A 14,523-nucleotide genomic window follows, 5' to 3' on the forward strand; every position below is an offset into this window, starting at 1 on the left:
CCGCCTGCTCCTGTGGAGACTCGACAACGCTCAAGTCGAGGCCACAAGACACGTTTTTAAGCACGCCGTTTCCCTCCTCTAACCACATTAGATTTTTTCCAGAGAATATTTTACTCTCACAAAATGCGTCCGTCGTCTCAGACCTGACAACCATAGCGCCCTGCGGAGCAGCCGAGGGGAGACTACTAACACCGCCTTCTTACTTCCCGAAACTCCAGCGAAGACTTCCCAAGCTCGCTCTGTTGCCCAGAGGCCCCGCCCCCGCCCCCGCCCCACGTCCCTAGTGGTGCGGCACGCGCATGCCCGGTGCACGCCGCCTGCCCCCGCCCGGCGCCCGCTCCAGCCTCTGCTCCCCTTGGGCCCCCTCGCGCGGCTGGCGGCTGGCTCGTTCCCGGGCCGCGGCCCGTGGGGACGTTCGCAGACGAGCGCACCTCCCCGCGCGGAAGAGCCCCGGCTGGGAGGCTCCGAGCGAGCGTCGATTGGTTGACGTGGTGCCTGCGCGTCGGGCCTGAGAAAGTCTGGGCGAGCGCGCAGAGTCGGCTCCTGTGGCGGTGCGGGGCGCGTCTCAGGTAAACGGGCAGGGTGGGACGTTTGGGCGACCGGAGAAAAGGAGTGGGTTGAGGCCAGACCTGGAATTTCCGGCCGTAGCCTCCTTGGAGAAGGGGCCGCGCAGAAACTGCACCCGGTGAAGGTTGGCCCCGTGCGGCCGGGAGTGATGGGGCTCCCTCGAAGGTCAGCATCGTGGGGTCCTCCGGTCTTCTTTCTGGGCATGATTTCGGCATCTTCCCCTGTTTCCTATTACAAGAGTTCTGCAGCTGAGCATATATTCAAGGGTGTAGGTTTTTGTTAGTTTGCTTTTCCTAAGAGGCAGTGAATTGGAGGGTTCAGGTCCTGGCTCAACCTATGATTGACTCTGCCCTTGAGAGTCACTCATTCGCTTTGTATTTCAGGTCTCACACTTATAAGTTTTGGCAAAGAATGTGTGCTTCTTTAGGCACACTGAGCTATGCTGTACAAAGGTACTGTTAGAATTTTGGGGGGTTCACAATGTCTCTGGGCCCACATTTCGCTGACTGGAAGGTGACACCACCCGACAGTCATTTGTGAAGTACTTTAAGCTCCATGGATGAAAGGAACTGGATAAGCACAAGATAACAGCATTATTAGACAGGGTGTCGTAGAAAGAAAAAACTTTCCACAAGAACAGGCTTTTTGAAAAGCTCCTTTGAACATTTTATGCAGATTAAATCACAGTGGTAGTAGACAAAGGTGAGCCAAAACAAAGGGCCAAACAAAACATTTTAAGGAGGTGGTTTTTTTTTTTTTTTTTTTTTTTTTCCCTTACCCAGATAACTTTCACGATAACAAGTTCCTGGCTTTTCAGAGTTTCTCCTTGGGATCTAGTGTGGAACTAACCTAAAATGACGGTTACATAAACGTGGGTATCCTGTGCAATAGTATACCAAGAGAATTAATTAAAACAAAGCTCCTTTCTATATAAGGTAACAGGAATTAAGATATCTCATTGGGGACAGGTAATGATGGCAAATCCGAAAAGTGAACGAGAGATGTACACAGTTTTCCTTCAGAGGCATAGAGTTTGTAGATATGTTTCTAGTGTGTTAATTATTAAAGCGTAATAGACACACAGAAAAGTGCATGAATCATAAGTGTACAGCTCATTGAATTTTCACAAAGTGTGCATATCCAAGAAAAAACATTACTTGCATCCTAGAAGCCTCACTTTGTGTCCCCTTTCCAAAGGTAACCGTTATCTCAATTTCTGACATCATCAATGAATTTACTTATTATTGACTTTATATAAATAGAATCATACAGTTTATAGTCCTTTGTGTCTCACTTTTGCTCAATATTATATTCATGAGATTTATACAAGTTATGTAGCAGTATTCCATCCATTTTTGGGGTATTACCAGTAGGGCTGCTATGAACATTTTTTGTAAGTACTTTGGTGAACATATGTATACATTTCTGTTGGATGTATACCTACTGGTGAAATGGCTATATTATAGGATGCGCAAATATGTATTTCTGGTATACACTACCAAAAAGTTGTTCAAATTAGTTGTCAGTTAACACTCCTGTTATCAGTGTTTGAGAATTTTGGCTCCTGCACATGTTTGCAACATTTAGCATTGTCCTTTTCATTTTACCCATTCTGGTGGGTAGTGATATCACATTGGGGTTTTTCCCTAATTCCTGTAATGACTAATGATATTTAACACCTCTTCATATGTCTACGTATTGGCCATTTGGATATATCCATTGGCAGGGGTTATCAAATTTTCTGTAAAGGGCTGAATAGTTAGTATAGGCAGTCTTGCTTTGAAGAGTTTCAGTTAAAGCAGTCCTAGCTAGGACTGCGTGTATTTTAGGCTTTGCAGGCCATATACAGTCTCTGTTGTATTTTCTTTCTTCCTTCATTTCTTTTTGCCTGCCTGTTTGCTTGCTTCCCTGCCTACCTTCCCTCCTTTCCTCCCTTCCTCCCTTTTTGTTTTCTTTAACTTCCTTCCTTCCTTCCTTCCTTCATTTCATCCTTTGCTAACCACTACTATGTTGAAAAATGACTGTTCATAAATGACCATTTGATCTTCTGCTCATTGTTGGTGACATCATTAGATGGGGCTATGTTGGAAAAGTATAAATACATAATAGTACTAAGTAATGTGTGCTGTAGTGTTTTGGTGTTAAATTTCAAATCTCTAAACATACTTCCTTTGCTTTTTATCAGTTTTACCTTGAGATTAATTAGAGACCTGTTGGAGACTTCTCTAAATTGTTCTTATTGCTCCTACTATCTCCCATCCCTTTAAAGCTGACAAATAAAAAAGAGGTTAAGAAGCAAGAAAGGAAATACAACCCTTTGTTGATTTGCATAAAGGGCTAAGAAAGAGATGAATATGCAGGCAGTAGTCGACACTGAGTAAAAGTATAAAAAAGCATACCTACTTTTTGCAATACTTTGAGTTGGATATTGTCTTTTGAGCGGTTCCATCATGGGATGGCTTGGTTGAAGTTTATATCTACCCAATTGAGTATGCTCATAATATAGGAAGTAACAGTCAATGGCTTGGGCCATGAAACTCAACTGTGGCACCCCTGCCCAAGTTGGAGGTACTCTCTTCCTTAAATGCCCCATTGGGCTGTCCAGTTCATCTTCTCTTACTTTTGGTCCCCTGCCTTTCACTCAGCACCAAAAGTACCAAAAAAACTTTTGAAAATATGTTAACATTTTTAGCTAACACTTTCTTTTTTTTAGATGGCTTATAGAAGTGAATTTAGGTATATACATAGATATATGCTAATACTAATGAGAGGCTTGGGGCAGTCTCCATCAATGTGATGTTTTCTTTGATATGGATGATCTTGCTTGATTGTTATGCAGACACAGATTTAAGATAACCACTGGGCCCCAGTTTCCACCACCAACCCACTAGGGTCATTAAGCCTTTCTTATATAGAAATTTTGGATCCAGTTATGCATTGATTTATGTGTGTATATATACACACACATATTTTGACTAATACAAATACCTTTCTGCTTTATAATTGCCACACACAACAGTTGTACTTATATGCAATGTTTTCACTGCACTATTTGCACCAGAGTTTGTTTGTTTGTTTGTTTGTTTGTGGTACTTGGACCTCTCACTGTTGTGGCCTCTGCCGTTGCGGAGCACAGGCTCCCGACGCGCAAGCTCAGCGTCTATGGCTCATGGGCTCAGCCGCTCCGCGGCATGTGGGATCTTCCCGGACCGGGGCACGAACCCGCGTCCCCTGCATCGGCAGGCGGACTCTCAACCACTGTGCCACCAGGGAAGCCCTGCACCAGAGTTTGAGTCATTACAAATTATTATGTCTGGTAAAGGGTTTATACTGGTGGAGGGGATTCTCTGACAAGTGAAAACCGCCTCCCACCCCTACCTGATATAGGAGCAAATAGGGTATTTATGTAGTAGAAATGTGTAATGATACTAGATCCTGAATGATGCTTCTGTGTTCATAAGGATATATCTGTCAGTTCAGTTGTTGTCATTAGCTTCCTCGAGTACCTGCTCCCATGGACGTTGCCTTCATTGCGTGCATTACCATTGTTGACCTCTGGGACTGTCCATTTTCCAGGATTCCAGTGGGGACAAACCTTGCCCTTTCTGGTTGCAGTTTCTATTTTTAGATACTTCATTTAAGTTATACTTAATTTTGCTTACTTTGTTTCAGGTGACTGTATTTCTCTGCTATGATCTATTATCTGTTGCTTTCATACTTTCCTTCCAGCAAATACCCTTATTACTAATATGTCCAGATACCTGGGACTGGGGATGAGCAGAGTATAGTTCAGTTTCATCTCACATGCCACCTACAGAGATAGCTTTAGAGTTTGATGAGAGAGAAAGATATCTTGCACAACATTATCCAATTCTGGCTGCTCTTGTTAGTACTATTATTCTCTCTTCCTTTTGAATTTATTGGATTTTGAGACTGTTACAAAGAAAGGATAGTGTTGTTTTAGGGCATTAATTGCGAAGGGAATACGTTACAGTGCAAAGAGCACTGAGCATAAGAGCAGAATGAGTGTGGTTTACTACCTGTCTGTGTTAACCCTTCGTGCAACTCAGCTCTCTTTTGTAAAATGAGGCATTTTGACCAAGTATCTCTAACTTGGTAATCCTTTCCAAAAGACACAGTAGAGAAATACAGGATTTAGAATTTAAGCAACGCTTGAGGTCGTTTAGGCTGCCCTCTCAGTTTTTTTCAGTGAAAATATTAAGGCCTTGAGAGATTGTGTATAGTCCCATAGTTACTAGGATCCAGTTCTAACTTTTTATTCCAGTTGCTTTTTCCATTATGCTGCTTATGATAGGCAGCCTTCTAAGATAACCCTGTATCTGTGTAGTCAGTCTTGTGTAATCCCTTTCCCTTGACTGTAGACAAGACCTTGTATTAGAATATGGCGAAAGTGGTGGGATGTCACTTATGAGATTAGATTATAAAAGACTATAATTTCCTTTTTTCTGGCGCACTCTTGCTTGCTCACTTTGATGAAGCCAGCTGCCATATCATGAGTTGACCTATAGATAGCCTCACCCGTCAAGGAATTGAGGGGAGCCTTTGGCCAGTAGCCTGTGCAGACCAACAACCCCTTAGGAACTGAATCCTGCCAACAACCACTGATGGAAGTTGGGAGATAGTGTCCGAGTTAAGCTTTGAGATGGCTGTCGCCCTGGCTGACACTGTGGCCGCAACCTTGTGAGAGACTCTGAACTGAGAACCTAACGGAGCAACACCCAATTCCTCAGAAACTGTGAGATAACAAATGTGCATTGTTTTAAGCTGCTAAGTTTTGGGGTGGTTTATTAGGTAGCAATAGCTAACCAATAAAGTGCTCTTACTAATTTCAGAAAATTTTTAGTAAAAGGAATAATTCTCCTTGAAGTTTTTTATAAACATAGCTTCAGTATGTTTTTATCATCTTCAACATATTTGAGGATATTATTTTTACCTTTGTGCAAAGAAAAATATTAACCATTTAAGTATTCTATGTTTGTTTTAACTTAATTTCTAGGTATTTGTTTTTCTCAAAAATGGCAACATAAAGAGATGATTACTTTGAAGGTTGGTTTGGTTTGGCGTTTCATTAAATTGGGTAATCATGGGACAAACTTACCATAGAACTGCTTTTGGCAATTGGTACGAGCACCTCTGATTCAGATATTGTCTGTATTGAAGGTCTTTTTAATTTAGATTTTATACTGCTTGGGATGTAGATAGCCAGGTAGTCTGCTCTTATTTATCTGTAGTTTTACATTAAGGTGATTTGAGTATGTATAGATATTATTTTGAGAATCGCCTTTAGTATCCCTTGATTTATAAGTTTTGGAAGCTACTAGAGTACAACAGGGATGATTTTACTGGAACCCTTGATCCTCAATCTTGTTTTATTTTTCTGTTGGAGCTTACCAACTTCTCATCTTCATAGTTATATCTTGAGGTTTTTGCTACTGTGGAACAAGTTTTGAAAAACTGAAAAAATAAATAAATGAGTATATAAATAAATAATATAGATCAGTTAACTTTTAAATATCTTTATTGTGAAATTCAATACATGTAAAAAAGAAGTATATAAATATATGTGGACAGTTCAATGAATAAATAAAAAGTTAATACCCATGTAACTACCATCAGTTATTTTCAATTGAATAATCATTGAAATGAGCTTTGTATCTGGCTTTTTAAAAAATGTTGTATGAGTATGACTGTGTGTATGTGTGTATGTGTGATGTAACTTCTGCAGTTGATGGGTACAGTGCTTTATATGTGACTAGTAGGTGAAGTTTGTTAACACTGTTGTTAAAATCTTCTCTTTCCTTACTGATTGTGTGTGTGTGTGTGTGTGTGTGTGTGTGCGCGCGCGCACACTTGTGCTTGATTGTCAGTTACTGACAATTTACTATGTGTTAAATCTCGCTGTGTAATTTTGGATTCTATTTCTCCCTAGGAGTTTTCTGTCAATTTTTGACTTATTTATTTTGAAGTCATGTTATTAGAAGTGTAGTCAACTTTCTAATTAGTCTGTCTTCCTATGAATTGAACCTTTGTTCCATGAAGAAGTGTTCCTTTTTATCTCTAGTAATGCTGTTTGTTTTAATGTCTAATCTGATTTTTTTAAAACTATTTTGAAATAATTTTAGACTTCCTGAAAAGTTGCAAAAATAGTACAGATAGTTCCTGTAAACCTTTCTCCTTGTTTCTAATGTTAACACAATGTGTAATCATAGTACAATTATCAAAACCAAGAAATTAATATTGTTACAATACTAGTCACTATACATTTTATCAACAGTTTTCCCGTTACAGTAGTGTTCTTTTTCTGTTCTAGGACTCAATCCCGATCCCACATTGTATTTAGTTGTCATGTTTCCTGAGTCTTCTCCAATCTGTGACCTCTTTCTGATTTTGGTATAGCTGTATCAGCCTTCTTTTGATTAATGTGTACATAGAATTGGATTTTTAAAAATCCAGTGGGACATCTTTATCTTAAAATTGGAGCATTTGGTAGTTGGATCATTTCTTCCATTCATATTTTGTATTATTCCATTTTTTACCCTCTTCTATTTCAGAAATTATACATGCTTTGTAATTCTTTCAGTGGCTATTGTAGAAACTGTAGAATCCTGGAATGAATGCTTTCAGACCTTTCTTTATGCATTTCCTTATGTGTATATATGTATCCAAACACACGGTTTTGGTTTGCTTGCTTTTTTATTTTCTTAATATAACAGTGGTCATACTGTATTATTTTACAACTACCTCTTTTCACTTATTAAGAAAATAATAAATGCATAACCATTATACACTCTTTTAAGCAACATAAATAAATAAAAAGTTGACAGCAAAACATTGCCCCAAATTCCATTACCCCAACGAAAATAACCTTCATTAAAAACCAGGTGTACAGCATTCTGTTTCTTTTCCTAAGAGTATTCAATTTAAAAAAATAAAAAAGCCTAGCCATAGGCACATGTTTGTGAAATTTCACAGCACCAAGAATAAAAAAGAAAGAAAGAAAGAAAGAAATCGGAAGGTTTCCAGAGAGAAAACCTAAAAAGAAAAAAGAATTGAATATATCAGCGTCTGTCTTCTTGACCAGCAGTATGGCTAGTTAACAATCAGTGAAGTATGGGAGTTAGAACAAAGATATTTTCACACCTGAAAAGCCTCAGAAGTTGTGCTCTAGCAAACTAAAGAAGTGAAAGAAAGACCTGGAGTGTAGGAAATAGTAAGTTCAACCCAGGAAAACAGTGAAATGATGTCCTAAGAAGGACAGTTATATAGCAGGCCTAGAGAGCAGATGGTCCAGATTTGAGAGAAGCCTCCTCAGGAAGGAGGTTTCCAGGAAAGAAAGAGGATTAAGAGACCTTATATCCTCTGGGGCTGTAGTTTTCTCTGTGGAAGGCTTTTAAATCTATGAATTCAATTTCTTTAATAGATGTAGGGCTATTCTGGCTATCTATTCTTACTGAGTTAGCCTTGGTAGATTGTATTTTTCAAGGAGTTTGTCAGATTTATAGGTGTGAAGTTATTTGTAATATTCCCTTTTTATCTTTTTAATGTCTATGGGATTGTTTTAATATCCTCCTCTTCTTCCTGATATTGGCAATATATGTCGTCTTTATTTTTATCTTGGTCAGTCTGGCCAAGAGGGTATCAATTTCATTGCTCTTTTCAGAGAACCAGCTTTTGGTTTCATTGATTTTTCTGTTTTCACATTTTCAGTTTCATTGATTTTTGCTCTTTACCAAAACATCCTTCTGTTTACTCCGAGTTTAATTTTCTCTTAATTTTGTATTTTTTTTTAAAGGCAGAAGCTTGAGTACTAATGAGAGGCTGTCCTCCTCCCCACCTTTTTAAAAAATTTTTATGGGAATACAGTTGATTTACAATGTTGTATTAGTTTTAGGCGTACAGCAAAGTAAATCAGTTATACATATACATATATCCACTCTTTTTTTTTTTTAGATTCTTTTCCCATATAGGCCATTACAGAGTATTGAATAGAGTTCCCTGTGCTATACAGCAGGTTCTTACTAGTTATCTATTTTATATGTAGTAGTGTGTATATGTCAGTTCCAATCTCCCAGTTTATCCCTACCCCCACTTATCCCCCCGTAACCATAAGTTTGTTTTCTACATCCATGACTCTGCTTCTGTTTTGTAAATAAGTTCATTTGTACTTTAAAAAATATATATTTATTTATTTATTTATTTGGCTGCAACGGGTTTAGTTGCAGCACGTGGGATCTTCATCACTGCATGCAGGTTCTTCAGTTGCGACATGTGGGATCTTTAGTTGCATGGCATGCGGGATCATTTAAGTTGTGGCATGGGAACTCTTAGTTGCGGCACATAGGATCTAGTTCCCTGCCCAGGGATTGAACCTGGGCCCCCTGCATTGGAAGCGTGGAGTCTTAGCCACTGGACCACCAGGGAAGTCCCTTTTTTTTTAGATTCCACATGTAAGCGATATCATATGATACTTGTCTTTCTGTGTCTGACTTACTTCATTCAGTATGATAATCTCTAGGTCCATCCATGTTGCTGCAGATGGCATTATTTTGTTCTTTTTTATGGCTGAGTAATATTCCATTGTATATACGTACCACATCTTCTTTATCCATTCCTCTGTTAATGGACATTTAGGTTGCTTCCATATCCTGGCTGTTGTAAATAGTGCTGCAGTGAACAGTGAGGTACATGCATCTTTTCGAATTATGGTTTTCTCCTCATATATGCCGAGGAGTGGGATTGCTGGGTCATATGATAGTTCTATTTTTAGTTTTTTAAGGAACCTACATACTGTCCTCTATAGTGGCTGCACCAATTTACATTCCCACCAACATTTGCAAATGAAGCAACTGACAAGGGATTAATCTCCAAAATATACAAACAACTCATGCAGCTCAATATCAAAAAAACAAATAACCCAATCAGAAAATGGGCAGAAGATCTAAATAGATATTTCTCCACAGAAGCCATATATATGGCCAAAAAGCACATGAAAAGATGCTCAACATCACTAAGTATTAGGGAAATGCAAGTGAATACTACAGTGAGGTATCACGTCACACTGGTCAGAATGGCCATCATCAAAAAATCTATAAACAATAAATGCTGAAGAGGATGTGGAGAGAAGGGAACCCTCCTCTCTTTTTTAATACATGTGTTTTAATACTATAAATTCCTTCTAAGCACTGATCTAGCCATATCCCACAAATTTTTGTTATGTTGTGTTTGAAATACAGTTTGAAATATTTAAAAATTTCCCTTTACTCTTCCTTTTGAACCATGTGTTACTTAGAAGTGTTTGGGGATTCTTGAGATACCTTTTTGTTAATGATTTCTAGTTTATTTTGTGGTAAGATAACATCATTTGTATGATTTCAGTTCTTATCCATGTGTTGAGGTCTTTTTTTATGGACCAGAATAGGGTCTTTTTTGGTAAATGTGCCATGTGTACTTGAAAAGATTGTGTATTCTCCTATGCTGGGTAGAGCTGTCTGTAAATATCAAATAGGTCAAGTTGGTTGATAATGCTGAGTCCTCTCTATCTTTGCTGATTTTCTGAGTACTTATTCTCTGAATTACTAAGAGAGGTATGGTGAAGTTTCCAGCTGTAATCAAAGATATGTCTGTTGTTCCTTTCATCAATTTTCGCCTCTTGTATTTTGACATTTTGTTGTGAAGTGCTTACATATTTAGGATTATTTATGTCTTGTAAGTGATTTAAACCCTTCAATGTCCTTAGTCTTGGTAATGTTTCTTGTTTCACTTTGTCTAATATTAATATAGCCACCTTGCTTTCTTTTGATTAGTATTTGCTTGTTTTTTTCACTGTGCTCTATGATCCTAAATAATATATAGTTAGGAAAGGGTAATTTGTAGGATATTTTCATTTTGTGTTGACAGGGTTCAGAACACGCTACCCCAAAATATGATACCTTGGCATATTGAGTATTTTAAAGCTGAAGGATTTTGAGAAACGGCAGGTGCAGGAAGGACTCTCAGACCTCCCCTTTCCTCACTGAAGCAGGTCATAAGACCCTCATGTGAGAGGTGCCCTCCCTCTATCTGGAGGAAAGGAACATCCTTATCTTCAAAGATGGAGGATACCAAAAGGAATCTGAACGAACAGGCCTTGCTAAGTTTTCACCAGTTTACTACCCTTGGCTCATACCCTTTTGTCCTATAACGTTTTTCCATGACTTTCCACTGTTCATCATAAACCTAGTGTAAAAATGCTCGGGCTTGTTTTCTTCACATCTGCATTTCCTTTTGAAGGCTCCCATGTCATGTAAAACTTATATTAAATAAACTTGTCTGCTTTTCTCTTGTTAATCTGTCTTTGTCAGTTTACTATTCAGGCCCAGCCAGGGATCCCAAGAGGATCAAGGAAAAGTTTTTCACCCCTACAGTGTGCATTTTGTTACTTATGTATTTATTTTAAATAATGTTTTGATTTTAGGAAGTAATGTCTTACCAAGTATGACCTAAGAGCATGTAATTTTATGTTAGGGTACAAGGATATAAGTGTTCATAACATAATTAGAAAAAAAATTTGCATTATTGCTCTACTTCTTGGATGGAATTTGAATGGTAATTTCTTACAGATACTATTTGTATTTGGGTGTTGAAATGCTGTTTTGCATTGTCTCAATCATATATATAAAACCTAAAGTTTTAAAAAATATTTAAATTCATTTTTTTTAACGGCGTTTTCTGAAGTATGGCAGACCTCTTCTTTAAGCAGCATGTCTTGAAACTAATTAGTAGTTTAATACTCGTATTATCTTTTAAATTTAATGTAAATTGAAGCTCTTTCCTTAATTTATGTCAAACAGCTTGTTACCAGCATGGAAGCTGCAGATATTGTGTGATATAGCTTAAGATCTCCCAAAGTAGAACATTTTATTCAGTGGCATGAGCTGGCACAGTGGGCAAGATTTTTCTAATTCATTTCGGTAGGTGAACTGTAACTTAGGAAGTTCATATACAAAAACTCATTGTCTGAGTTTCCTTGTGATTCTTTACTGGTTAAGAAACTCACCTTAGGATTTCAGTGGCTTAGTTTCTATTGCCTTTATTTCTTGCAGGTGATTAATTTTCATTTTAGTTTAAATTAAAAACTTCATACCCATCTTTAAAATGCCTATAGTTTTGTTTGTTAGCCATTTTAGAAGTAAAATCTCATTTAAAATATTTTGTCACATGATTAATAGCTGGTTCTGGAAGCTTTTGGTCTACATGTAAATATACCTTAAAAATTAGAGAAATTATTTTCTTCACTGAAGTTTTTTTGAATCAGTTTTCTTCTAAAACATGCTCTTAATTTTAGGAATTACTTTATGAAAAACAAAAGACTGTATTATTAGCCGGTCAGTGGATAAAAATTTAGACTACTCTTTAACATTGCCACATTTAATATTAATGAGATTTTTAAGAGCTGCCAAAACGATGTTCTTTCTAGTGATATTCATAACAGGAAACAATGATATTGCCATCCAATTGAATATTAAAAACCATTGAAGTGGTCTGAAGAAAAATGCTTATGATATAATATTGTGGAAAAAGTCAAGTATGTGTAGACATTGGTTGCACATATATAAATATGTAAAACAAAAGTGGCAAAGGAAGCACACTAAGATTTTAAGAGTATTTCATATTTTGGTGGTGAATGTAAGCGATGATCTTTTTTTCTTTCTTCCTACTTTTGTTTTAGTGTATTCTGGATTATTTTCTATGGGATATGGTCATTTGGGCACTGCCTAGAATTTCTATCTCTGATTTTTTTTTCTATCAGTGATTTCTGCCAAATCAAGAATCCAGCATCATTTGACATTACTATTGGATTTGCTCTGAGTTCTAATGATTATAGTTGATTGTAACGAGTATATTTGTTTTAAGAATATAAAGATTTTTAAGCCCTTTGAAATTTTCTAAAATGAGTTGTGAAAATTTTTTAAAGTAATTATTTTAGAAAAATAATTATTTTTAAAAGTAAGTAATTATTTAGAAGTAAGTAATTATTTAGTAATTATTTAGAAGTAATTATTTATTCCCTTCTCTAGCATTTGTCTGGACTTTTTTTTTTTGAAGCTGATTTTTGTGTGTTGTCCATATTCTCTTTATTTTATTTTACTTTATTTTTTTAATTAAAAAAATTTTTTTTGGCCATGCAGCGTGTCTTGTGGGCTTTTAGTTCCCTGATGGGGATGAACCTGGGCCCTCAGAAGTGAGAGTGCAGAGTCCTAACCACTGGACTGCCAGGGAATTTCCTGGACTTCGTTTTTATGTTTTTATTTTGTCCATATTGTGTCTTCCCTACTGAATTTCGACTGTTTTCAGTTTCTCCGCAATGTACAAGAAACTTTGTCCAAATGTTTTGAGAGTTCATAAGGCTTTGACTGCTCCAGCCCCTTCACTTCAGGCCTTGTTGAGGACCTTTGCTTGCTGTGAACATACCTGCTGCTTATAGAGATTCTTGTGGCTCTCAGATACCTCTTTGCTCCCTGTTGTTCCCCTCTCCTCTTTCCTGCGCAGATGTTGGATATCATGCAGGTCTTATAGTTGTTGGTGTTGTATTTTTGTGTTTACCTAGTTTTGTGTTTGATATTTTGTTTATGGGTTTGTTTTTACTATCCTGGTCTCTCTGTCTGTTTTTGTGGAGATATTTGGGGACATTCACAAATTATGCAGCTTCTACCATGGTCTTCCCAGAATGTTCTTGGCTTTTGCACAAAGTTAAATTTATTCAATGTAAACGGTTGTCTTTTTTGAAGATATATTCTGCTAAAATGTTCTTTATTTTATAAAGTAATAGCCTATCAACAAGTTTTGTTTTGGAAATTTTACTAGTTTGTGAAATGTAAAATTTTTAGTCACCACTTATTTCCTCAGTTCCCTAGAACAGAAAAAAAAGTGACTTGCCAAAGGCTACAGCATTAATAAGCATCAGTGTCTAAATACTCATTTTATGACTCTGCAATAATCAGCCCTAAAGTAGTTACAGGAAGTGACTGAATGAAAGTGAACTCTGGTTAGAAAGTATTTTATCCTTCAGCTAATATGTGGCTATGCTGAGTTAGGATTCTCTTCTGAATAGTATGAGAAATAACTCTTCTAGGGAGAGTGGAGATATGCCTTTTGGCAGGCTCCTGATCATCAAGGACACAATATCCAGTTGATTCATGACTGTGATCCCTCTTTTATTTTAAATTTCTTCTGTAAGAGAGGCTAAAAACGTCTCTTAACATAGGTGGTATGAGAGCTGGAAAACTCACAAGACGTATGTATTAGTTTCCTATTGCTGCTGCAACAGCTGTAACAAATCACCACAAATCTAGTGGCTAAAACAACACAAATTTATTATCTTACAGTTCTGGAGGTTAGAAATCTGAAATGATTCCCACTGTGCTAAAGTGATATTAGTAAGACTGTGTTCCTTTGTAGACTCTCTAAGGGAGGTTCTCTTTTCTTGTCTTTTCCTGCTTTAGAGGCAGTCTGCTTTTCAACTTTATGGTACATTTCCCCAAGGAGGTGATCAGTTAACATTTTATAGTCTATTCATGTTTTTGGTTCTTTGAACTTATTTAGTACAGTTTATTTCATTTAACCAGCACACAGCCACTGTCTACTATGTCTCCCCATATCTGGGGTTTGGAAATGGAGCTGAACAGGTATATCCAAGGTCTAAAAAATGAAATGTGTGTGAGAGGGAGAGTGAGTGTATTTTCAGAAGAGGCGATGGGGTGAGCTTGCAGTTAAAGAGTTTCAGGTACCATAGAATCACTGTTGACATTTGTTGGTACCTAATACAACACAAGTTTATTTCTCACCCATACAGAGCTTGGCTTAGAGATCGAGGTTCCTTCTGTATTGTGAGGCCACCATCTCAAATGTGGTTTTCCAGGTTGTTGCAGGAGGGGAAGAGAAGGCTAGAGGATCTCA

General features: G+C 37.5%; 1 protein-coding gene across 1 annotated transcript in view; it reads left to right on the forward strand.

Moving 5' to 3' along the window:
- The first annotated feature begins 318 nt into the window (after positions 1-318).
- The window catches only part of MIPOL1 (mirror-image polydactyly 1), a 318,902-nt gene continuing 304,697 nt past the window's right edge, over positions 319-14,523 (forward strand). The window contains exon 1 of the mRNA XM_082618611.1: positions 319-569. The gene's annotated coding sequence lies outside the window, so the exon portion shown is untranslated. The remainder of the gene's footprint in view (positions 570-14,523) is intronic.

This window comes from Mesoplodon mirus (genome assembly GCF_964341445.2).
Source record: "Mesoplodon mirus genome assembly, chromosome: 4".
Classification (NCBI taxonomy): Eukaryota; Metazoa; Chordata; class Mammalia; order Artiodactyla; family Ziphiidae; genus Mesoplodon; species Mesoplodon mirus.